This window comes from Podarcis gaigeae, assembly GCF_964106915.1.
Source record: "Podarcis gaigeae genome assembly, chromosome: 11".
NCBI lineage: Eukaryota > Metazoa > Chordata > Lepidosauria > Squamata > Lacertidae > Podarcis > Podarcis gaigeae.
In genome coordinates this window covers 18,832,466-18,856,091 of record NC_139687.1, presented here as the reverse complement: position 1 = coordinate 18,856,091, position 23,626 = coordinate 18,832,466, and the positions used below count along the sequence as shown (strand labels likewise).

Here is a 23,626-nt window from a genome sequence, read left to right as displayed (position 1 = left end):
GCTGTGCTTTGGCTTCCTGACTCCTGGACCCTTGGCTTCCTGATTCCTGGTTTCCTGACTCTTGGACCCTTGGCTTCCTGACTTCTGGTTTCCTGATTCATGGACTCTTGACTTCCTTGCCCCGGACTGCTGATTCCTGCTTCCCGACCTCTACCCCAGTCCCAATGTACCAAGCCAGGACTCTGACTGCCCGTAACCTGGACCGTGACACCCATTCCCTATGAGAGTCTTTCCTGCCTATTGGGGAAAAGGCAGTGAGGGTGTCCTTAGGTTGCAAGTCAGCCTGCATAGGTTGGAATGCATGACATTGCTATGCATCTCATTGCTCTATTCCCCAAATGCTAGAATCTGGGGAGCCTGAAGTTGTAGAAGCATATTTGAAATGCTTCACAGAGCACTCTACTGTGAGATGTATAATTACATTGTAAGTACAGGGCTCATCTCAGGAGTCTTCTCCATGTGCGTAACCAAGGGGAGGAGAGGGCAGTGAGACCACACCTACTAGCCCTGATGTTGGCACATCTGCCATGCGCCAAACACAACATTGGACAGTGTGTGTGTTTGTGTGTGTGTGTGTTATGTACATGCAGCTGTACACAGATAAGATCTGCACTCCAAGGGGAGCCCTGTGCCATCAGGATAGCTGCTGGCATGGAGAACCTCCATGCATAGAACTGTATGAGCACCAACCATCTTGCCAGTGTTCTGTTCGATGCACGTCTATCACAGACCCTCCAAATGTCCCTGTTTTACAGGGACATCCCTGATTTAGAGAAGCCGTCCTGATTTCAGATTTGATCCCGGAATGTCCTGCTTTTCCTTTAAAAGGTAAAGGTAAAGGGACCCCTGACCATTAGGTCCAGTCGTGGCCAACTCTAGGGTTGTGACGCTCATCTTGCTTTATTGGCCGATGGAGCCAGCGTACAACTTCCGGGTCATGTAGCCAGCATGACTAAGCCACTTCTGGCAAATTAGGATGTCCCTATTTTCATTGGAGAAATGTTGGAGGGTATGGTAGGATGTCCTTATTTTCATTGGAGATATGTTGAAGGGTATGGAGTTATCCAACCCCTGAGTCAAGGAGATAAATAATTATACAACCTTCAGAAGACATCCAAAGGCAGCCCTGTACAGTGGTACCTCGGGTTACAGACGCTTCAAGTTAGACTCTTCAGGTTACAGACTCCACTAACCCAGAAATAGTACCTCAGGTTAAGAACTTTACTTCAGGATGAGAACAGAAATCGTGTGGCGGCGGCAGGAGGCTCTATTAGCTAAAGTGGTACCTCAGGTTAAGAGCGGACCTCTGGAATGAATTAAGTTCTTAACCAGAGGTACCACTGTATAGGGAAGTATTTTTCAATGTTTAATGCTTTATTATGTTTTTTATATATGTTGGAAGCCGCCCAGAGTGGCTGAGGCAATACAGTCAGATGTGTGGGGTATAAATAGTAACATTTTCATTATGGAATGGGATGTACCTATTTTCATTGGAGAAATGTTGGAGGGTATGGCATCAGGGTTAGGATTTGAAAGCTGCCCATTCATATGTTTGCTTTACAAACAGATGAGCCTGTTGTTGAAGACACCATATTCAGCAGAGTCTGCAACAGCAATGAAGACTCAGTGCCATTTTTCTAGAAAGAGGTTCCAGAACCTCCCTTCTTCTCTGATAATGGCAATGGTGCCCACCTGAGAGGGGCCAGAACTGAGTTCCAGTGAGCTCTGGCTTTTAAAAAGCCTAGGTTATACAGTATAACTAGGTTATACTGAAGTGTTAGATATTATGCCCAGGGAGCTGGGCATGTTTAGCCTGGAGAAGAGGAGGTTAAGGGGTGATATGATAGCCATGTTCAAATATATAAAAGGATGTCACATAGAGGAGGGAGAAAGGTTGTTTTCTGCTGCTCCAGAGAAGCGGACACGGAGCAATGGATCCAAATTACAAGAAAGAAGATTCCACCTAAACATTAGGAAGAACTTCCTGACAGTAAGAGCTGTTCGACAGTGGAATTTGCTGCCAAGGAGTGTGGTGGAGTCTCCTTCTTTGGAGGTCTTTAAGCAGAGGCTTGACAACCATATGTCAGGAGAGCTCTGGTGGTGTTTCCTGCTTGGCAGGGGGTTGGACTCAATGGCCCTTGTGGTCTCTTCCAACTCTATGATTCTATATTCACATACCTCATTCCACCCAGGGCAATTGTGGTTTTACCCAGCTTGTCTGAATGCTACCATGTTGGGAGTTGCTGGTATACTTTGCTAAAATCAGCACAGATCTATTTTTGATGCCTGGTTGCAATTACAATTCTTCCCTCACTTTCCTGCCTTTCCACAACCTTGAGTGTAGCTCCCGATCTGAAAAGCTTTACATTAAAAAAAACAAACACGGACCTACAAACTAACTGGAATAATTAGTGCTGTAATTAAAGAGCTGAATTACAGTCTGTTGTTCTTGGAGTAAGATGAGCAGATGGCATATGTGCTAAAAAGCAAAATTTAGCAAAATGAGATGCCTAATTTGTTCTCTGCTTAATGGCACTGCTTATTGAAAATATAAAATCCATGGATTAGGTATCAACAGGATTTGAGTGATTTTGCTGTACACCTGTATTTCACCTTGTGGTTAGTCCTGTTTGAAAATGCTGCCTGAGTTGGAGATATGTGATGACCAAACCGCTCTTGAAAACCTTATAAATAAGTAAGGGCTTTTGGAGACACCTGGGGATGTAATGTAATGCAATAATAATGTGCTATAATCATTGCTTCATAGCAAAGAAAAGCTTATAGGCATGTAAAAAAAACCCACATTTTTGCTTCTGTCTTAAACATAACAGAGTTTCTAGAACGTAGTGAAAAGCTGAACAAAAATGTATACCATATTTTTATTTAAAAATCTCCATCTTTTAAGGAGCTGTAAGGCTCTCTGTTTATTTTGATTTGGTTTGGGTTTGGGTTCTTTTGCTGATATAGATTAGTTTGATTTGGTTTGGGTTTGGGTTTTTTTGCTGATATAGACTGAACAAGGCCACCTCTGGAAATTCTAAGAAGCAGACCATACATGACCTAATGAAATTTACGTTTTTTTATTACTTTGGTAATTGCAAGAGTTCATTTTAAGTGACAATCCTATACATACTTACCTGGGAGTAAGCTCCATTGAACCTTGTGAGGCTTACTTCTGAGTAGACTTGCACAGCCTTGTGCTGTTAGTAGTATCTGAAGAATGGAGCTTTGTAATAGTAAATCCAAACATGCAGCTAACAAAAGCAGGGACTATTACATTGTAAATATTTTCTTGCCTTGCTAAAATCTACTTTTATAAGAAGATGCATGTATAAAGAAATATACTAGAAGTTCCAATTATCTGATTGTGTCAGCTATTTTGTGGAGCACAGGGGGGAAAGCTGAAACCATAAGTTTCAAATATCTAAGTAAGAGTAAAATACAATACAACATGGTGAATGATGATGTACACTGAGAAAGATGTGCATTCCTCTAGGAATTGCATTGTGTGGAAGACCTTCTAGAAAAACAAGGACCCATTTAAATCCGAAACTGACAATAAGGTATGTCTTAAATCTCGAAAATGATTTTTATTTGGTTTGACAAATTCATTCACACTCAAAATCACAAATAATAAAAATTACACAAGATTCTTCCAAATCTCTAGACTTCCCTCTTCCCCTCCGTGGGTTCTTTAGTTAACCTTTTCAACTACAAGTCCTCCTAATTTTTCAGCCCTCCATTGTATCCAAAGACTGTGTAATATTACAAGAGTTATTTAAGACCAGCCAAAGAGTTCAAGTGTTTACAGTAGTCTGTCAAATATAAAATAAATTTCTCCCATTCTTTCTTGAAGTTTTGATCCTCCTGGTTTCTGATTTTCCCAGTCATTCTTGCCATCTCTGCACAGTCCATTAGTTTAGTCTGCCAGTCCACTCTGGTAGGGACCTTGTCGTCTTTTCAACTCTGGGCAAACAGCATCCTTGCAGCTGTTATAGCATAAATAAACAGTCAGGTATGTCTTGAATCTCATTCTGGTTCTCAATTCTTCTTAACTGTTCATCCTTACTCTGGTTTCTCTTCAGATCATATAAACCTTAACTGTACCTCTATTTGCATCATCACCTTCCCATTTGCTCCTGAAACAGATCCTACATTAACTCTCTCCAAACCCAATATTTCCTTTGTGACCGGCAAAGACCTTCCAGTGTACTATTATCCTTTGTTTCTGTTCTCCTCACTCATTTCTTTTTTCTTTTCTAAAAATATATTTTTATTAGAGATTTCTTGGTTTACAAAAGTATGTGCAATGTCTCTTTTTTTCAAGTTACATTTTCTACAGATCAGTTTCATTTGTCAAGACATTAATGTTACGTTAGGAAGAAAAGGGCAAAAGAGAGAGAAAGAGGTGAGTGTCGAGTGGTGAGTGGAGGCAATACTTGTATTCTACTTAGTGTATATGTGGGGTTTTGTGTCAGCATCACTTGTGTGGGGTCTCTTTACTATTCGCTTGTATTTCTTTGGTGGTGAGAGAGGTTGGGGTTGGTCTAGGTGTGGTTGGTTGTCTTTGGTTGGCTGTGGTGAGCTTTGTTTTTTGTTTTTTAAAAGATTTTTATTAAAGTTTCCAAGATTTTATAAAACACAAAAATAAGCAATACAATAATACAAACAAAGAAAAAATAAAAACAGGTATAATTTCAATCCCTTATTTTCTTGTAACTTACTTCCCCGACTTCCTCATACCTCCCCTTTCTGCATTCCAATTTCTAATTTATTAATTCAGCAAATCCTTTCCCTTATTTTTCATTTAATTTTTAGTCTCCCTTTTCTTTTACTTATCCATTACAGCTGGAAACCCCATAATTTCTAAACCAACGTCATTCTAACATTCATTAATTTTACAGTATTTCTTAAGATAGTCCTTGAATTCCTTCCAATCTTCTTCCGCTGTCTCTCTCCCCTGGTGGTGAGCTTTGTTTTTGGGTGTGGGGGTTATGTGTTTGTGTTTTTGGATCAGGTTAGTCAGATTAATTTAAATGCTGTTGGTGGGTTCTTGTTGTTGTCTTGCTGGGCTGTGTATGTGATAAAGGGTAACCATATTGAGGTGAAGGTTTCTTCTTCTATTTGTCCCCATGTCAGTTTCAGTTTGTTGGTTAGTTTTTCTAATAAGGCTGTTTCCCATACTACAGTGGTACCTCAGGTTACAGGTGCTTCAGGTTACAGACTCCACTAACCCAGAAATAGTACCTCAGGTTAAGAACTTTGCTTCAGGATGAGAACAGAAATTGTGCAGCAGCAGCAGGAGGTCCCACTAGCTAAAGTGGTACCTCAGGTTAAGAACAGTTTCAGGTTAAGAACAGACCTCCAGAACGAATTAAGTTCTTAACCCGAGGTACGACTGTATTTGATACCATTGGTCTATGCTTACTCCTGACAGGCCCCTCCAGTATAAGGTTACCAGACATCCCCGTTTCCTGGGGACAGTCCCCGGATTTACAAATCAGTCCCCTGACAAAATCTATCTGTTTAGTAGGAAGTTGAAAAGTGTCCCTAGATTCATTGAAAAAAATCTGGTAACCTTACTCCAGTAGACGTAATCAAAAAACAATGAGGATGACATAGGCTATGAGATTAATCCTCACTCATTTCTGATGCCAGCATCAGGCCCAGTGCTTGCCCGCTTTTCTCTATAAACCTGACTGATAAATCCAGAATCATGTTCCCAGTCATTATTCAAAAGTAATCACCCTGAAAAATATGGTGTTTTACTGAGTTGATAGCAAACATCTTACTTTTAGAGAAGGGGATAAATGATTCAGAAAAGAAAATACACGAGCATATCACCAGGACAATCTCGTCCCATTTCAAGTTGTTGAATACTTTGTTAATAAAAGTTAATCATGGTTTTAAATCTGATACATATTCTGATCAAGTTGCAAGTCTCATTTTAACGGCTTGGCAGGATCTAAGAGTTTTATTTCCTGGTGCCTCTAAGTGCTATATAATTATATACAAAGCATTCATGTCCATTGCTGGCTTCTAATGACAAGAGAAAAACATCTAAATAATAAGAAAGGAAGCCAGCACACTGTGCGTTGTCAAATTAAAAGCGTGGTTAGCTGCTGCCTAATAGCATACCTTTATCCTTTAAGGTGGTGTGTGCTTTTAATTCCATTGGTACAATGGGGACAGACTTCTTAGCAGACTTCTTGTGTTCAAAATTGAAAGTTTTGAAAACTGTGGGACTTAACAGCACAATGTGAACCAGGTCTACTCAGAAGTCCCATTGAATTCAGTGGTGCTAGTGGCAGACTTTGGGGTCTCAAATTTCAGTGGTGCCCTGCGCGATGCCAAAATTCAGTGCACACACCCCTCTCTCTTCATTCTAAATCACAGTTGCAGTGTCCCTAGTGGCACTCCAGAATTTTGCACCCAGTGCGACGAAACCTGTAGCACTCACCTAAATCTACCTCTGATGGGGCTTGCTTCCAAGCTAGTGGGCTAAAAGTGTTTACAGTAGATTATGCTATATAAAAATAATCCGTATTTAGCTTGCTTGGAAATTTCAGCTAGTGCAGAATTTGGTGGCCAAGTTGTTCATTGCGGCAAAACGGTTTGAGCATATTACGGCATTTGTGGAATGTTCTCCCCAGGGAGGTTCAGCTGATGCCTTCATTTTACACTTTTAGGTGCCAGGCAAAAACTTTCCTCTTTAACCAGACTTTTGGCTGATTTGACATCCAATGCGCTTTTAAACTGTGTTGGGGGTGGGGGTGGTTATTGAATGGTTGTTCCTGTTTTTATTATGTATTTTATGTTTTTGTTATGTATTTTATGTCTTTATGTTGTAACCGACCTGAGACCTGCAGGTATAGGGTGGTATACAGATTTATAAAATAATAAAATAATAATTATTATATATAAATGTTTACTTTTCATTGTCCTGATTTCAAGGTTACTTCTATACTGTCACACTTCTGTGTAGATCCGTCACCCATTTAGAAAGAGCTAGGTAGACGTCCTTCATGCAATAAGAGTGCACCTTCATAATACCTTATAAATTAAGTGGGCACATTGCAGTAAATAGCAATGGCACTGCAGCACACTTGCACAACAAATCCATGTTTCATTTCATTCCTGGGAATAAAAGTAATGGAAAACTATAGTACCAAGTGCAGGACAACTGCTTAACGGTGGTGGCTAATAAACTGTAAAAAAAAGAAGTAAAAATAAATCAATACTAATACTTAATATGTGCTTCATCTAGATTTGAACCAAATGAGCTGAGGGGAAAGGATGCTTTAAGATTACTTAGAGAATTTCAAATACTGTTGCCTACCTGAAAACTGACTTTCTTTGGATTGGGTTAATCAAGTATTTTGGACTGGTCTGTAGGTTAAGCTTATTGTATGCTTCCTGCCAACCTAGCAGTTTGAAAGCACAACAAAACATTACATCTGCACTGATGGGTCTGGAACTGGGCAGGAAAGAGACCTTGGGATAGTGGCAGATTGCTCAAAGAAAACATTGAATCAATGTGCAGCAGCTATGAAAATGGCAAATTTTGTGCTAGGGATAATTAGGAAGGGGACTGAAAATAAATCTGGGATTTGTTACTGTATCTCCGCTTTGACTCAGCAAACCCACTCACATTGGTATTCCCATCAGGCAGTTGTGGCAGATTTTCACCAGAATCACACTCTGCTATGTCTACCACAATGCTCTGCCCTGGTGGCAGTTCTTTCCTGTCTCTTGCTGCCTGTGATGACTGCAGAGCATGGGATAACTCAGCTGGTAGAGCACGAGGACCTTTAATCTCGGACTTGTGGATCTGAGGCCCATGTTAGGCAGGGAGTTGAACTAGATGATTCTCATGGCCCCTTCCAACTCTACAATTCTATAGTTCTATGATTATCCACTTATGAGTTAGAACAATTTACAATAGAATAAAGGTAAAAGGTAAATAATGGGAGCAGATGGTGCTGTGATCTAAACCACTGAGCCTCTTGGGTTTGCCGATCGGAAGGTTGGCGGTTTGAATCCCAGCGATGGAGAGAGCGCCCATTGCTCTGCCCCAGCTCCTGCCAGCCTAGCAGTTTGAAAGCATGCCAGTGCAAGTAGATAAATAGATACCTCTGCAGCGGGAAGGGAAACTGTGTTTCCGTGCACTCTGGTTTCCATCACAGTGTCCCATTGTGCCAGAAGCTACAGTTAGGTCCATCATGAGATGTCCGCCAGCTTCTAATCACAGATACCAGCAGCCTTCAAGCAAGCAAACGTGCCTTATTATTGCTCCATGGCATCCCACTGCCAGAGGATTGCCTCCTTCCATTCGTCACTTTGCCTCCTGCAAGTGGAAGAAACCTGGGCAGTGCTGAATATCACATCCATTGCCAAGTGTGTCCGGTTGGAAATAGAAAAGGACTTTTCCCTTGGCCTGCCTTTACATCCACTCAGTTGCCAAGTGCTATTGTGACATCACAAGAAACCCACAGCCAATGGCAACAGCTGGGGAGGCATCATCTTCATTGCTTTGAGCCTCACGATGGTGGGTGGACCTATCAGTGATTGTGTGCTTGTTTCTTCAGGACACGGGTGGAGCTGTGGTCTAAACCACTGAGCCTCTTGGGCTTGCTGATCAGAAGGTAGGCAGTTTGAATCCCAGTGATGGTGTGCACTCTCATTGCTCTGTCCCAGCTCCTGCTGACCTTGCAGTTCAAAAGCACGTCAAAGTGCAAGTAGATAAATAGGTACCACTGTGGCGGGAAGGTAAACGACGTTTCTGTGAGCTGCTCTGGTTTTGCCAAAAGCAGCTTAGTTACGCTAGCCACGTGACCTGGAAAAACTGTCTGCAGACAAATGCCGGCTCCCTCGGCCTGTAAAGTGAGATGAACACCACCACCCCAGAGTCGTCTGTGACTGGACTTTACCTTTACCTTTATGCTTCCTCCCCACCCAGCTACATTTTGGCTTTAATCCACAATGTAGTGATTTTAATGGGATTTACTTACTTTTTCCAGACTAAGCTCATTGCTCTGAACTGGACTTCTTTCATCTACCTTTTAACCTTATCTATAAAAAAGATTCAAAAAGCACGGCAAAGGGCAAGTAGATAGATAGGTACCACTCCAGCGGGAAGGTAAACAGCGTTTCCATGTGCTGCTCTGGTTTCGCCAGAAGCGGCTCAGTCATGCTGGCCACATGACCCGGGAAAACTGTCTTCGGACAAATGTTGGCTCCCTTGGCCAAGCGAGATGAGCGCCACAACCCCAGAGTCATTCACGACTGGACTTAACTGCCAGGGGTCCTTTACCTTTACCTTTTTATTAAAAAGATAATGTTTAAATCTCATTGAAGTCATGGGACTTCATTAAATGATCAGATATTAACCTCTTTATTTCAGCAGGACTTATGTGCATCTTACCTTCTCTGGATAGAACTTGAAGCATGGTAGAAAGAAGATGGTTTTTATGTATAGATCTCTGATGCCTGCTGATCTTTGGGATCTGATGGCCTCCAGCCAACATTTCAGGGGTAGGACCGTGCTTTGAATCCTATACTTTCAACGGGAGAGGTTTATTATTTATTATTTTGTTTATATACCACCTAATTAGAATTGTCTCCACACAGTGTGCAAATAACTCAGTACAAAATATAAACATCAGAACTGTAAAATCAGAATTCAGGTAAGATGTTTGCCGGAATTTTTTATTATTTTTTTAAACCTCTCAAGGCACAGGAGAGGGCCTGTTTGACCTCAATGGAAAGACAGTTTTGGTAAATTGGGCTAACAATGCTTAACAAACAATTCATTGTGGATATGATGTTTTATTGTGCTTTCAATTCTGTTGGGAGCCGCCCAGAGTGGCCGGGGAAAGCCAGCCAGATGAGCGGAGTATAAATTCTTATTCTTATTCTTAGCCATGGGAGACCACTAACTCATACCCTCCAACATTGATCTGATGAAAATAGGGATAGCCCATTCCATAATGATAATTATACTATTTATACCCCACACACCTTACTGGGTTGCCCCAGCCACCCAGGGCAGCTTCCAACACATATAAAAACATAATAAAACATTAAACTTTTTTTTAAAAAAAAAAAAACTTCCTTATACAGAATTGCCTTCAGATGGCTCAGGGGTCGGATAACTCCATACCCTCCAACATTTATCTGATAAAAATCAGGACGTCCTAAGGAAAAGTGGGACATTCCGGGATCAAATCAGAAACTGGGATGGCTTCTCTAAATCAGGGATATCCCTGGAAAATAGGGACACTTGGAGGGTGTGCTAACTGTGACTTCCTGAAAGGCCTCCGGAATCAGGCAGGTATATAATGAATCAGATGGTCCTTGAGATATCCTGGATCCAAGATGTTAAGGGCCTTGCAGAATAATGCAAGAGATGTAAGCATGTTATTTAATCATCCACTAACATAATGAAAATGATAATCTATTAGCTTTAAATGATGATGGTGGTGGTCTTTATGATGATTTCAAATCTATGTGCAATACAATAAGGTTAAAAATAAACATAAGCTCAGCCTAGGGCATACAGCATAAAGTGAAACAAAGCTTTTTTAAGTGTCTTCAAAGAGTCTGGAATATTGAAAGCAGTTATTTTCTGACTTCCTTTTTCTGATTCACATCAGTTTCCCTGACTTCCCGATCCCTTTCATACAGCTGGGTATCAAGTTGACTAATTCCAAACACACACGTTATAACTTTCGGTACTCTAAAGACTTACAGATTTATTATGACACGAGATTTCATTGACTAAAGCCCATGGCATCTGATGTAGAGTTTGGGCTTATTTTCAAAGCCCCACATTTTCCCTCTCGCCTGTAAATATTGATATCTACACTTCACACTGTTACTCCCACTGCATTTAATAGACAAAGACAGATAAACTTTAAGAATCAGCTACTGCAACAGTGATGATACCAACATAGGCACACTGGATAATCCTTTTCATCTCACATGTTGTCAAAAAAACGGTGGGTGCATTATTAGGCTGATCTGTTATCGCGCCTTGATAAGGACCAGCCTTCTATCAACTGTGAAAACACAGTGATAAAACCTTACTACAAGCCTATGATTCACCATTATTATGTCGGAAATTACAAAAAAAAAAAAAAAAAGGAAAATGGCATAGGAAGTTAGAAATCCATCCTCTGGCTGCGTTTGACATTTCCAATTTAAAGAAAATGTCTTTTGTCTGAAATGGAAAGTATGATGATGTATTTAATCTGTACATCTTTTGGAGAAAAAGGATGAAAAAAAACAACCCAGAAACCATGACACACTCCTTTGCTAGTTTTCCTCTCATTCCTTGGAATAAGCAATGTGAAAAACCAGATACTAACCGTACAACTCTGCACTGTTACCCATAACTCATTCTTACAGGGTTTGATGGGACTTCTCCCAGGTAGGCATGCATATGATTTATTATTTTATTTTATTTTTATGTATGTATTTGTTTACTTATAAAACGTATATCCTACACTTCATCGCAAGTAATCTCAGAGTGGGTCACAAAGTGTATTTTTAAAAAATATAATAGCCAATAAAGTCAAAATACAAAAGTACAATATAAAAATATTAGTCACTAATACATACATTAAATACAATACAAACAGCATGGTCATGTTGCCCAGTGTCCAGCATGCCCATACACCATCAATTCATGAGGCCTAGTAGAAGAGAATGCTATTTAGTTGGTGCTGATTGATGGACAATGAAGGTGCCCATCAAAGCTGATCAGAGAGTATGTTCCACAACTGGGATGCTATTGCTGACAAGGCCCTCTGGCAAATTATAAATTTCTTGTTTTCAGCCAAGAAAACAGCCTCAGTTCTACCTACCTCAAGGCCTGAGGTCTCCGCAGCTGACCTCAAATATTTCTTCTGGCCTATTGTTACACAAAAATTTGGGGGTCACAGAAATATAAGACACAGCCCTAGTTTCTTTCTCTCTTTCAAGTAATTTACAATCACTTATATTTAACCTTAACCACCTTTCTACTGCCCATTAACCTAGTTAGGAAGAAATGACAAAATGGCAAATTATTCTCAGTACTGAAAATTGTATTGTTGGCAATATCAAAACATTAGAAAGTAGATGGATGGGGTTTTCCCCCCTGTAAAAGAATTAAAAACTACTGACTTTCTGGATTTGTTACAAATAGAATAGCCTGTTTGAAAGATCAACACCGGCAAAAATTGAATTGCCATAATAGTTTTTTAATAGCCACATTTGAGCATTTGGTAACACATTGCTTTCCTCTGGAACAGCAACCTTAAATGCTGTAATTTATTATAACTTAGCCACAGTGATATTTTTGCTAACCTTTCCAAGTATCCAAGAGTTCAAGGAACGGCAGTGCTAGATGCTGTGCTATCCTGACCGATACATATTATTACAGCTCAGTCCGCCAAAGCTTCCTGTGAAAATTGTAGCTGGACCATGTAAGTGATTTGTAAGGTTCTGAAATCCCCCCGTATATTACTACATAAACATTAATGGTAAATGAAATGCCTAGATAATAGGAGCCATGATAAAATGGTATGTAATCTGTTAATACAAAGGAATTAGGAGTCACAGGGAAAAATACAGCTACATGTTTGCCAGAAGTAGCTTATCAGAATTGAAGATTAAAGTTGAAATCCCTGTGGTGCAGCTTATGGTGTGAAAATCCTATTTTTGCTTTACAAATCATGCCTCTCAGTCAAATATTATCCATGCATTCAAGAAACGAATCCGGAGCCCAGTACAAGCGCAGGACTTTTCAGCACTGATTTCAGGAAAGCCGCTATTTTCCATCTGTTGGAAACCCTTCAGCAGACAATTTGAATATGACTCTATGGTCCATGGAAGCTGCCCTGAGAATTAAAAAAATAAATAAATAAGAAGGAGAAGAGAAAGACTAATTGCCAAATCCAGTTCAGTAAATGTAAAAGATGCTTGGCTGTACATGACATGGTTTTTTTTAGCACCGTGCTCTTAAATATTTGAAAGACTATTTCTTACCAATAAATCCCCTTGTGTGTTAAGATAACAGGGGTGGCAGTTTGGGAGAGGAAATTCTCTGTGTCAGCTCCTAAACTGTAGTATCCCCTCCTTGCAGAGTGGTGTGTCTTGCTCCTTTCTTCTATAGCTGTTGGTAACCTCTTTGACAGCTTAGGGACCCAGGTGGCACTGTGGGTTAAACCACAGAGCCTAGGCCTTGCTGATCAGAAGGTTGGCGGTTTGAATCCCTGCGATGGGGTGAGCTCCCGTTGCTCGGTCCCTGCTCCTGCCAACCTAGCAGTTTGAAAGCCCATCAAAGTGCAAGTAGATAAATAGGTACTGCTCTGGCGGGAAGGTAAGTGGCGTTTCCGTGGGCTGCTCTGGTTCGCCAGAAGCAGCTCAGTCATGCTGGCCACATGACCCGGAAGCTGTACACCGGCTCCCTCGGCCAATGAAGCGAGATGAGCACCGCAACACCAGAGTCGGTCACGACTGGATCTAATAGTCAGGGGTCCCTTTACCTTTACCTTGACAGCTTAGGTATGTTGTGGTTTTCAGGATGCACTCTATTCTTCTGATTGTAGATCGTTTTAGCTAATTTTACTATTTAGTATTCTATTGTAAAAAATAAAGGTAAAGGATCCCTGAACAGCTAAGTACACTCAAAGGCAACTATGGGGTGCAACACTCATCTCGCTTCAGGCAATGAAGCTGGAGTTTGTCCACAGACAGCTTTCCAGGTCATGTGGCCAACATGATTAAACTGCTACTGGTACATGGAGGACCGTGGCATAAGCCAAAGTTCACAGAAAATGCACATAGGTCCTGCTGAAATAAAGAGGGATTGTGGTGTTCTTCTCCCTTTATAGGCCAAGGAAGCCGGCATTTGTCCTCAGACAGTTTTTCCGGGTCATGTGGCCAGCATGACTAAGCTGCTTCTGGTGAAACCAGAGCAGCGCACAGAAACGTCGTTTACCTTCCCGCCACAGTGGTACCTATTTATCTACTTGCACTTTGACGTGCTTTCTAACTGCTAGGTAAGCAGGAGTTGGGACAGAGCAATGGGAGCTCACAATGGGATTCAAACCGCCTACCTTCTGATCGGCAAGCCCAAGAGGTTCAATGGTTTAGACCACAGTTCCACCCGTGTCCCGAATAAACAAGCACACAATCACTGATAGGTCCACCCGCCATTGTGAGGCTCAAAGCAATGAAGATGTTGCCTCCCCAGCTGTTGCCATTGGCTGTGGGCTTCTTGTGATGTCACAAAAGCACTTGGCAACTGAGTGGATATAAAGGCAGGCCAAAGGAAAAGCCCTTTTCTATTTCACTGCCCAGGTTTTTCTGGCAGTGGGATGCTAGGGAGTGATAATAAGGCAGTTTGCTTGCTTGAAGGCTGCTGTTATCTTTGATTAGAAGCTGGTGGACGTCTCATGATGGACCTAACAGTAGCTTTTAGCACAATGGGACACTGTGATGGAAACCAGAGCACACGGAAACACAGTTTCCCTTCCTGCTGCAGAGGTATCTATTTATCTACTTGCACTGGCATGCTTTCAAACTGCTAGGCTGGCAGGAGCTGGGGCAGAGCAATGGGAGCTCACCCCGTCGCAGGGATTCAAACCACCGACCTTCTGACCGGCAAGCCCAAGAGGCTCAGTGGTTTAGACCACAGCACCATCTGCTCCCATTATTTACCTTTTACCTTTATTCTATTGTAAATTGTTCTAACTCATAAGTGAATAATCATAGAACTATAGAACTATAGAATTGTAGAGTTGGAAGGGGCCATGAGAATCATCTAGTTCAACTCCCTGCCTAACATGGGCCTCAGACCCACAAGTCCGAGATTAAAGGTCCTCGTGCTCTACCAGCTGAGCTATCCCATGCTCTGCAGTCATCACAGGCAGCAAGAGACATGAAAGAACTGCCACTAGGGCAGAGCATTGTGGTAGACATAGCAGAGTGTGATTCTGGTGAAAATCTGCCACATCTGCCTGATGGGAATACCAATGTGAGGGGGTTCGCTAAATCCAAGCGGAGATAAAGGAGCAAATCCCAGATTTATTTTCAGTCCCCTTCCTAATTATCCCTAGCACCAAATTTGCCATTTTCATAGCTGCTGCACATTGGTTCAATGTTTTCTCTGAGCAATCCGCCACTGTCCCAAGGTCTCTTTCCTGCCCAGTTCCAGACCCATCAGTGCAGATGTAATGTTAAGATGCTCCATGTGTACTATTTTGCATTTACTTACATTGAAACGTAGTTGCTGTTTTAAAGCCTCTTCACACCATTTGGAGAGATTCTTTTGGAGCTTCTCAAAATAGCTCTTTCATTTTTATCACCCTGAATATTTGGCTGTCATCACAAACCTGACCACCTCACTGCTCACCCCCGATTGCTACTTAGAGTAGGTGCACACTATAATCTCACATCCTTATGACTGTAATGAGGAAAACCATATTAATATTTGCTTTGTAATTCACCCTGTCTGAAGTGCAGGTTTCTGAAAGTATTTATACAGCAGTGAGTTAGATTCCCCCACCCACTCCTTTTCCTTTGCTTATGATACCCTGGGCAATTAGGTAAAGGTAAAGGGACCCCTGACATTTAAGTCCAGTCGCAGACGACTCTGGGGTTGCAGCACTTTTCTAGATTTACTGGCCGAGGGAGGCAGTGTTTGTCCACAGACAACTTCCGGGTCATGTGGCCAGCATGACTGAGCTGCTTCTGGCAAAACCAGAGCAGTGCATGGAAACACCGTTTACCTTCCCACTGGAGTGATACCTATCTATCTACTTGAACTGAGTGCTTTCTAACTGCTAGGTTGGCAGGAGTTGGGACCAAACAACGGGAGCTCACACCGTCAAGGGGATTCAAACCGCCGACCTTTTGATCGGCAAGCCCACGTGGCACAGTGTTTTAACCCACAGCGCCACCCGCATCCCTACACTGTGCAGCTAGTAAACACCAAAGCTAAGATCACATAAAGGAAACATGCTATATTTCCATTTGGTTTTTTATACAATATTCCTTAACTGTAAGATTGCAAGGGCAAAAAAAAAAAAAAAAAAAAAAAAACAGAGACGATGAGAGCAGATGATTATTAAAACTGCCCTGTAGAATCAACATTTACAGAGTAGCGATAACAATAATAATAAAGGAGATGACATTTTCTTCCAGGTTATTTGGTTCAAAGTGATGGTGCTATATGCATAGAATACACCCAAAACAATTCCTGCACAAGCCCCATTAATCTAAATATCAATGGAAAGGTTTCTCTGAGCTTGCACAGGAGTTGCTCATGGCAGATTGAGTTGCACATCATCAAACAACTTCTACTTCAGCTCATTATCTGCTGGATATGTGCTGCTTGTGTTTGTTTTATGAACTCCTCTCAGTCCAGCAGGGTATGCAGAGAATAAGCTGGTGAGCCACAGAGAAACAGTGTCATGAAATGTCTTGTCATCTTTTGAGTGTGTGTGTCTTACTGAAAATTCTACCCAACTCCCAGATCCTGAATGCAGCACAATACATTTCTTTTACAGTGTTCAAATGCAATTCTGGCTATATTTCTATTTAGAGCAATATTATGGAATTTCCATTTAAATGTTAATTTTTACATTATTTTCCACTTTCTATAAATGCCTTGGTGACTTGGGGCAGTGCTTGGAAGGTTTATTTTTAAAACAGAACTTATTCAGGTTCATCTCATACCAAAAGGAACTAGTTCCAATTAAATTTTGTACTTTTGCTAAATGAACTAGTTCAGCCCAAGTTCATCCAAAGGAACTTTTTCATTCATAAAAAGTTCATCATGTTACCAACTGCTGTGCTGAAGTAAATCAGCAGGCTCACACACAAGTAATAAGGTCTCTAAAAGACAGGATGTCATCAAGTGAAGCTTTCCCCATAATTGCATTTTTACTAGAAATGGCTTGCCCTGTCTATTTTCTGCCTGCCACATAGCTCTTAAAGGCACAAGGTGTCATTGACTTTAGTCCTGTCCCTCTGGTTCTCTCTGAAAACTGCTCCAATGGAAGAAAGCAAATCTCTTCAGCAGGGAAGATGCAGGAAATGTCTCATTCTATCCCTCTGATAGCTTAGCAACAGTGATTAAGTGGCTAAGCAGCCTTACTAAAAGCAGGACCTCTGCAGCTGAACAATGAGCCATAGATTGTTGTCTCTGTGTTTTGTTTTCAAACTTTATAAATGCCTGATTGACTTACATTTGAACTTAATTCACCTTTAGTTCACCCAATGATTATTGGAACTACTTCCACACCTACTAGCGAACTAGTTCAGTGAAGTTCATTTAGCTAAATTAGTTCATTCCAAACATTGGCTTAGGGTAAACTTAGAGCACTGGTCCCCGTTTGAACTCTGTCATCCAGCTGGGTCCTATTTATTCCAGATCAGTCAAAGGGGAGGGATCATAGCTCAGTGACAGAACAGACATTTTGTGTGTAGTAAGGCCCAGGTTTTTTCTGTGGCATTTCCAGTTAAAATTATTAGTGGTTGTAATAGTACCATTTTATTCTGCCTTGTTCTGACCACACCTGGAACACAATGTCCAATTCTGGCCACCAGAATTTAGGAAGGTGTGCAACAAAGATGATTAAGGGTCCAGAAGCCAAGCTTTATGAGGAACGGTTGAATGAGCTGGGTATTTTTGGCCTGGATAAGAGGAGACTGAGGGGAGATATGATAGCCATCTTCAAATATCTAAAAAGCTATCACATGGAAGATGGAGCAAGCTTGTTTTCTCCTGCTCTGGAGGGTAGGACTCAAACCAATGGCTTCAAGTTACAAGACAGGAGATTCCAACTAAATGTATGGGAAAACATTCTGACAATGAGAACTGTTTGACAGTGGAACAGTCTCCCTCAGGAGGTTATGGACTCTCCTTCCTTGGAGGTTTTTAAGCAGATGTTGGATGGCCATCTGTCATGGATGCTTTAGCTGAGATTCCTGCATCGCAGGGGGTTGGACTAGATAAATCTTGGGTCCCTTGCAACTCTACAATTCTATGGTTCTATGATGGGAAAGACCTTTGCCAATGATCCTGGAGAGCTGCAACCTATCAGTGCAGATGATTCTAGGCCAGATGAACAAATAGTGTGACCTTGTAAAAGCCAACTTTCTATTGTCCCGTGACAATACAACCACACAAGCCCTTAGTTTCCATTTTCAATGTTCCTGACTGTGGCATTCATACGGAGCCCCCGGTAGTCTCATGGACTATTGACCCATACACCACTAATCCACTGCCACCAACCAGGTCCTCCCCGGTAAATCACTTAGTCTCAGTCAGGTTCTTCAGTTAACAAAGAAGAGTGTAGTTTATTGCAAACACAAATAAACTTGAACTGCATTCAAAACATTGTCATTGTTTAGCTTCTTAGTCTTATTTTATTCTGTCCCTAACTCTTCTACCTCCCCTCACACAAGAACCAACTGTACTAACTGTCTCTCTAATTCCAGCTGTCTGCCAACTGCTTTCCCAACTGCCTTTTCCCAACCAACCAACCAACTACCAACCCAAACCTTGGGCTAAGCCCTTTTATAAACAGGTAGGCTCCGCCTCTGGCTTTTCTATTGGTCTACCTATTAACTCTTTCTCTCTCCCTTTACAGACATTTTAAAAATAATGGGCAAACGCCACACTGACCTCCCCCCTTGTACACTTACATCAATTCAGGTCTTCCCTGGGAAGGTATAATCCATAACTCTAATTGACCATCAGTTGAAGTTGCTGTGGCTTATCACACTGCTACTGTTCTCACCTGGGAAGGGGCATCTCTTTCCAACCCTGTGTCCAACCTTGATGTCCCCAATCCTACTCAAAGCCAGCATTTGGTGCCAATTGAATTCTGAGTGCCCCTGATAAGTAATATGAAATCGAAATATGGAATAGACGGGAGGTTGGGTGTGTAGTGTTAATACCAATATATGTTTTATTGTTTGTTAAGAAAATTATGTGTCTATGGTTATTCCTGTGTGTAATTTGGTATTTGTGTTTTTTCGTTTTTTCTTGCTATATCAATAAAAACAAACAAACAAGAATTCTGAGTGCCCCTGGCTCTTCTATCAGAACTGTTTTGCAATACCTGTAGCATCTGTACTGGCTGTAGGAAGGGACACAAACCTCAGAAAGTGGTGTCAGTCATTAGTTTCTGAAACTTTAGCAAAATGTCATTAAAACAGCATGCTCTTTTATAAAGTAAGAACTGAAACATCAAAATGAGGTTGATAAAACTCAGAAGCATTCTACCTAATCCTGAAGGCCTGTTTATGACTGAAATGAAATGCATTACAGATTTCCCCTCTCCTCTCTCCATGGGAAAAATGCATTCAAGTGTGTTTTCTAAAAGTCTACCCATTTTGGGGAGACACAGCCCTCACTTTTGGAAGGCGAAAACTGCTTTGGAGAGAAGAAAGGAGGTAGGGAGCTTCCATTTTCTTCTAATCTCTATGAAGTGAAAATCTGTTACTTATTTGATTAGCTCCTGTTCAATGAACTGAACCCAGTGTTCAAAGAAATACATTTCTGAAAATGGCAGAGCAACTACATTCGGTTATAAAATATGCACAGGCTACAGAAACATTGGAATGATTGCACACTTCAATTCATTAGAATGGCTGCCACTTCTCAGCTTTGCCCCATCGACTCACTGAGGTGAACGGTAACATTACAGGATCCCATTTTGAAACCAGACGTGTGGAAACCCGCAAGAAGTGTGTTTTCAAGGTTAGGGAAGAGAAAGTTATATGCATTTTTCTCCAGTTTTGACTGTGTGTCACAGTGTTCCAGTAAATCATCTTTGCTGCTGCATTACACAGAGCTACCTTTTTTTCTGCAACTGCTAGTATAAATTCAAAGACTTTACAGCTCTGTGTTTGTGATTACTGAGGATACAAATGAATGGAGACGGATGGTGATTTCAGCCACGGATCTGAGTTCTTGACCCACACGCATTCCCATTCCCATTTGCACTGAGGTATATACATGAATGTTTATAGCACTCCCTATCTGTAATTTAAATGGGACGCGGGTGGCGCTGTGGGTTAAACCACAGAGCCTAGGGCTTGCCGATCAGAAGTTCGGTGGTGAGGAGCATTTATTTTGCATCTACTGACAATTCCCCCCCCCCCCAATTAGTAGTCCAAAAACTGAGCCCCACATGCCATCCATAAGCCCAAACTCTACCAACGCTGGGTGAATTAAAGACAATCCTTTTATAAAAATGGAAACCTATGAGCAATACTGAACATATTACTAGGCTTTTCTGCTAGATTCCCAGAATTCAAATTACAGTATAGTTCTGGTGAGACTTCTTTGGTTGCATACCTGTTTTGTGGGAGCATCAATAAAGGTTTTACCACTTCATATTTCCTGTGTGTGATGCAGGTTTTAATATCTTCCACTGAAGAATTACAGTTACATATAAACTGTTGATTCTTTAGGGGGTATAAAAAGCCCCCAATTGTTCATCCTCAGGACTGCATATATGCTCCAGACAAATTAACTCATTTCCTGGAGTATTTTAACATTCCCTTCATGAGTTTTTAATTTTCTCACTAAAGTATGGAGAAAAATGCAATTGGCTGCAACATAGAGAGGGGGAAGATGGTATTCAGTTTCATTCTCTACACAAAGGGAGGGGGAAAACACCTATGTAATTGATCTTAATAAAAACAATGATAATCTAGTAGCTCTGGGTTACTTTAACATTTAAGTAATATGAGATATCAAAGTATGATTACATGTCTTGTTTGTTTGTTTTAAAGTGACTCATAGTCATTGATAATCTTATTCTCCATGAATTTGCCCAATCCTCTTCACAGGACTGACCCACTCACGAGGCGGACTGAAGCAGCCACATCAGGCAGCAGAATTCCATGGGGCAGCACCACCACATTTGCCCCATCCCTGCCACTGGGGTTGCACCATGGCAGCGGCTTTCAGCAAAATCTTGCAAGATCTCATTGGAAGCCACTACAGCCTCATGACCCTAGTGAGTGAGGCTTCAGTGGGGGTGGGGTGGGAGGGAGGCAGCAACACCTTCCTGTTTCACCTCTTGGCAGTGCTGGATTTATGTATAGGCTAAGTAGGCTGAAGCTAATGTCTCTAAATCTAGGGGGCCTCGCCAGCCTGCCTGCTCCCCAGTAGGCAACCTCCCCTCTCCCAAAATTGCAAACCCAAGACTTCATGAGACTCAGGGCTAGCCAGAGGGGCCCAATATGAAGCAGTGGGGCACAACTTGATTTTTTTTTTGCAATGCCCCAGTTCACAGCCAAAGTCTGCAAAATCTTATAAATAAAATGCATCTAGATTGCCCTGGTGCGGGGGGCCCCTTAGGAACAGCACACGGGGCCTAATTTGGCCAAATTGCTCCAATTGCCTTAAGGTCAGCCTTGATGAGACTGTGCAGGGGTTGGACTGACAAACCCTGCACCTTCTATGGTTTCACTATTCAGAGTACAGACTCAAGGACTTGTTATGGAAATAAAGAGGGGGGCACTTATTGGAAATCATTTTTGTCACCTCCCCCCGCAAACAGCCTGAGACGATGAACCCAGCCACCTTTTATTCACAGTCACATAAGCACTACACTACAGTATGGCCATAAACCTATACGTTCAGCCACTGAAATATATACCCAACATGTAGCAATGGAGATTTATGTTACTGCTTTATGAATGAACATTGTGTTTTATGACTAGACTCTGTATTTTGTGAATTACCTAAGAGCCACCAATAGGGAGCTCTAGAATCTGACAACTAACCAATTGGGTACTACCAAACAGCGACCCCTAAAGCTGAAAGCAGGTAACCAGCAGGAAACGCTTCAGCTCAGCCTTTGCACTGTTGACCGAACACCCCCTGCTGTGCAGATAATTGAGAAAACTCATAAATTGTATCCCTTCTGGCATCCTGGCCAACTCTATTACACTGGTGTAAACCCTGGTGCACCAGAAGCCCAGAACAGCAGCAAATAAAATCTGCTCATACATCAGAGACTGATAAGACTTGTCAACCAGCTCTTCCAAAGTCTCCCTAAATTATAAAGCTCCAAAATACAGGCCAAAAGAGAGCAGGTTTGGAAAGAGTGAGGCATACAATGGGCACCACCAGTGAAAATTCCCTGCTCCATGTAGCTCCTGCCTTGTCATTTGATAGGCTGCCCACTTGCCCTCCTTCTTGACATCAAATGCTCTATATTGGAGTCTCCAGGTTCAGTACAAAGACCATAAGAAGGGAGAACTAATCAGAGGCAGGTACAGTTGCAAATGGCAACAAAATATCTGTGAAAGGGAGAGGAGCAGGTTTGCTCAAGTGTGTTACAGGTAGAAATACTGTTTGTAATGAAGTGAGAGCAGTAGTTTACTTGCTCGAATTAATACATAAGAAAGTTTTGAGAATTTAAATTCTAGATTAAAATTGGTTACTTAATTGAGAAGAGGATTGTAAGAAAAACACTGGGGCCTAATTTGAATAGTAGAGTGCCTGGTATCTGGTGAGCAATCTCAGCCTTTATTTCCGCACTGTGGCTGCAGACCAAATCACCTGTCAGGAGAGTTATGAGATTCAGGTGAGGGTAAGATGCCTTGTCTATCCCAGCAGGTATATAAGAGGGAGACCACCCTGGCTACCTCTTGGACAAATCCTTTTGCATATACCCTCTCATTTTGTTAAAAATGATCTTATTCCATCCCATTGATGATTATGCTGGACTTATCTCTGGCATGTACATATCAGGACTGGGTTCACCCTGAGGCATAATTAAAATATATCTGTATTGAGTTTGGTTGTCCAGCTCAGAGTTGTCCAGTCTCTCCTGGGTTGTTCTTTCATACTCCCCATCAGTTGCCACCAGAGTTTTTTTCAGCCAGAGCTCACTGGAGCTCAGTTCTGGCACCTCTCAGTGCCACTGCCATTCTAAGAGAGAAAGTGTAAGCTCCATAACTTTTTCTAGAAAAATAGCACTGGCTGCCACTATATAATGGCTGGAGTTTGTGCGAGTGGTGGGCAGTTGTGTGGCCTGTGATGGCTGCTTGATGCTGGTTTCCCAGTTTGCTGTGTGTTAGTGCCAGTCATGTCTAGGAAAACAAATCATATATTACTCCTAGTGTGGCTGGGGTGCGGTGGGGAGGGGGTGGGAAGCAGCTCATTGTAAGAATTCTGTTAATGGAATATGCAAGACATATAATAGGATTTATCATTGCTATTTTAATAGTGTCGGGAAGAGTATTCTGAGTCCCACCACCTTCTGAGGTAAGGTGGGTTGTGACTGAAGACAGACCATTTTAGTTTTGGAAAGTTCTGGAATTTGTTCCTCAAGGAAGTTGCCATCCCTGTTTTGCCCATGCTTTGGAGTATTTTAAAGCCCATTTATACTGACATTTTATACTATTGTGGTCTGATTTGTAGCAGGTGGGTTGTTTCTTTAAAAGTATGTTATTCTATTTTAATTTTCTGAAAACACTTGGGCTATGCACACACCATTTAAAGCACATTAAAAGCACACTCATCACATAGTAGTTCACCATCACATAGTACCCTTAACAAACTACCGTTCCCGTGATTCTTTTAAAATTTAAATGAACAGTC

The 23,626-nt window shown here is 41.6% G+C and overlaps 3 long non-coding RNA genes across 4 annotated transcripts in view; 1 reads left to right on the top strand and 2 right to left on the bottom strand.

The window, feature by feature from the left end:
• Nucleotides 1-3,570: 3,570 nt before the first annotated feature.
• LOC310827036 lies at nt 3,571-9,771 on the bottom strand. Its single transcript, XR_014556156.1, has 2 exons — nt 9,425-9,771; nt 3,571-3,989 (listed from the first exon to the last, which is right to left on the bottom strand). It is a non-coding gene; the product is annotated as an uncharacterized lncRNA (long non-coding RNA).
• A 1,776-nt stretch (nt 9,772-11,547) lies between these two features.
• On the bottom strand, nt 11,548-19,023 carry LOC310827035. The gene is made up of 2 exons (XR_014556155.1): nt 18,798-19,023; nt 11,548-12,884 (listed from the first exon to the last, which is right to left on the bottom strand). It is a non-coding gene; the product is annotated as an uncharacterized lncRNA (long non-coding RNA).
• Nucleotides 17,538-23,626, top strand: part of LOC310827003 — a 53,795-nt gene continuing 47,706 nt past the window's right edge. For both annotated transcript variants that reach the window (XR_014556122.1, XR_014556123.1), the window contains exon 1: nt 17,538-18,584. This is a non-coding gene — a long non-coding RNA (uncharacterized lncRNA). The remainder of the gene's footprint in view (nt 18,585-23,626) is intronic.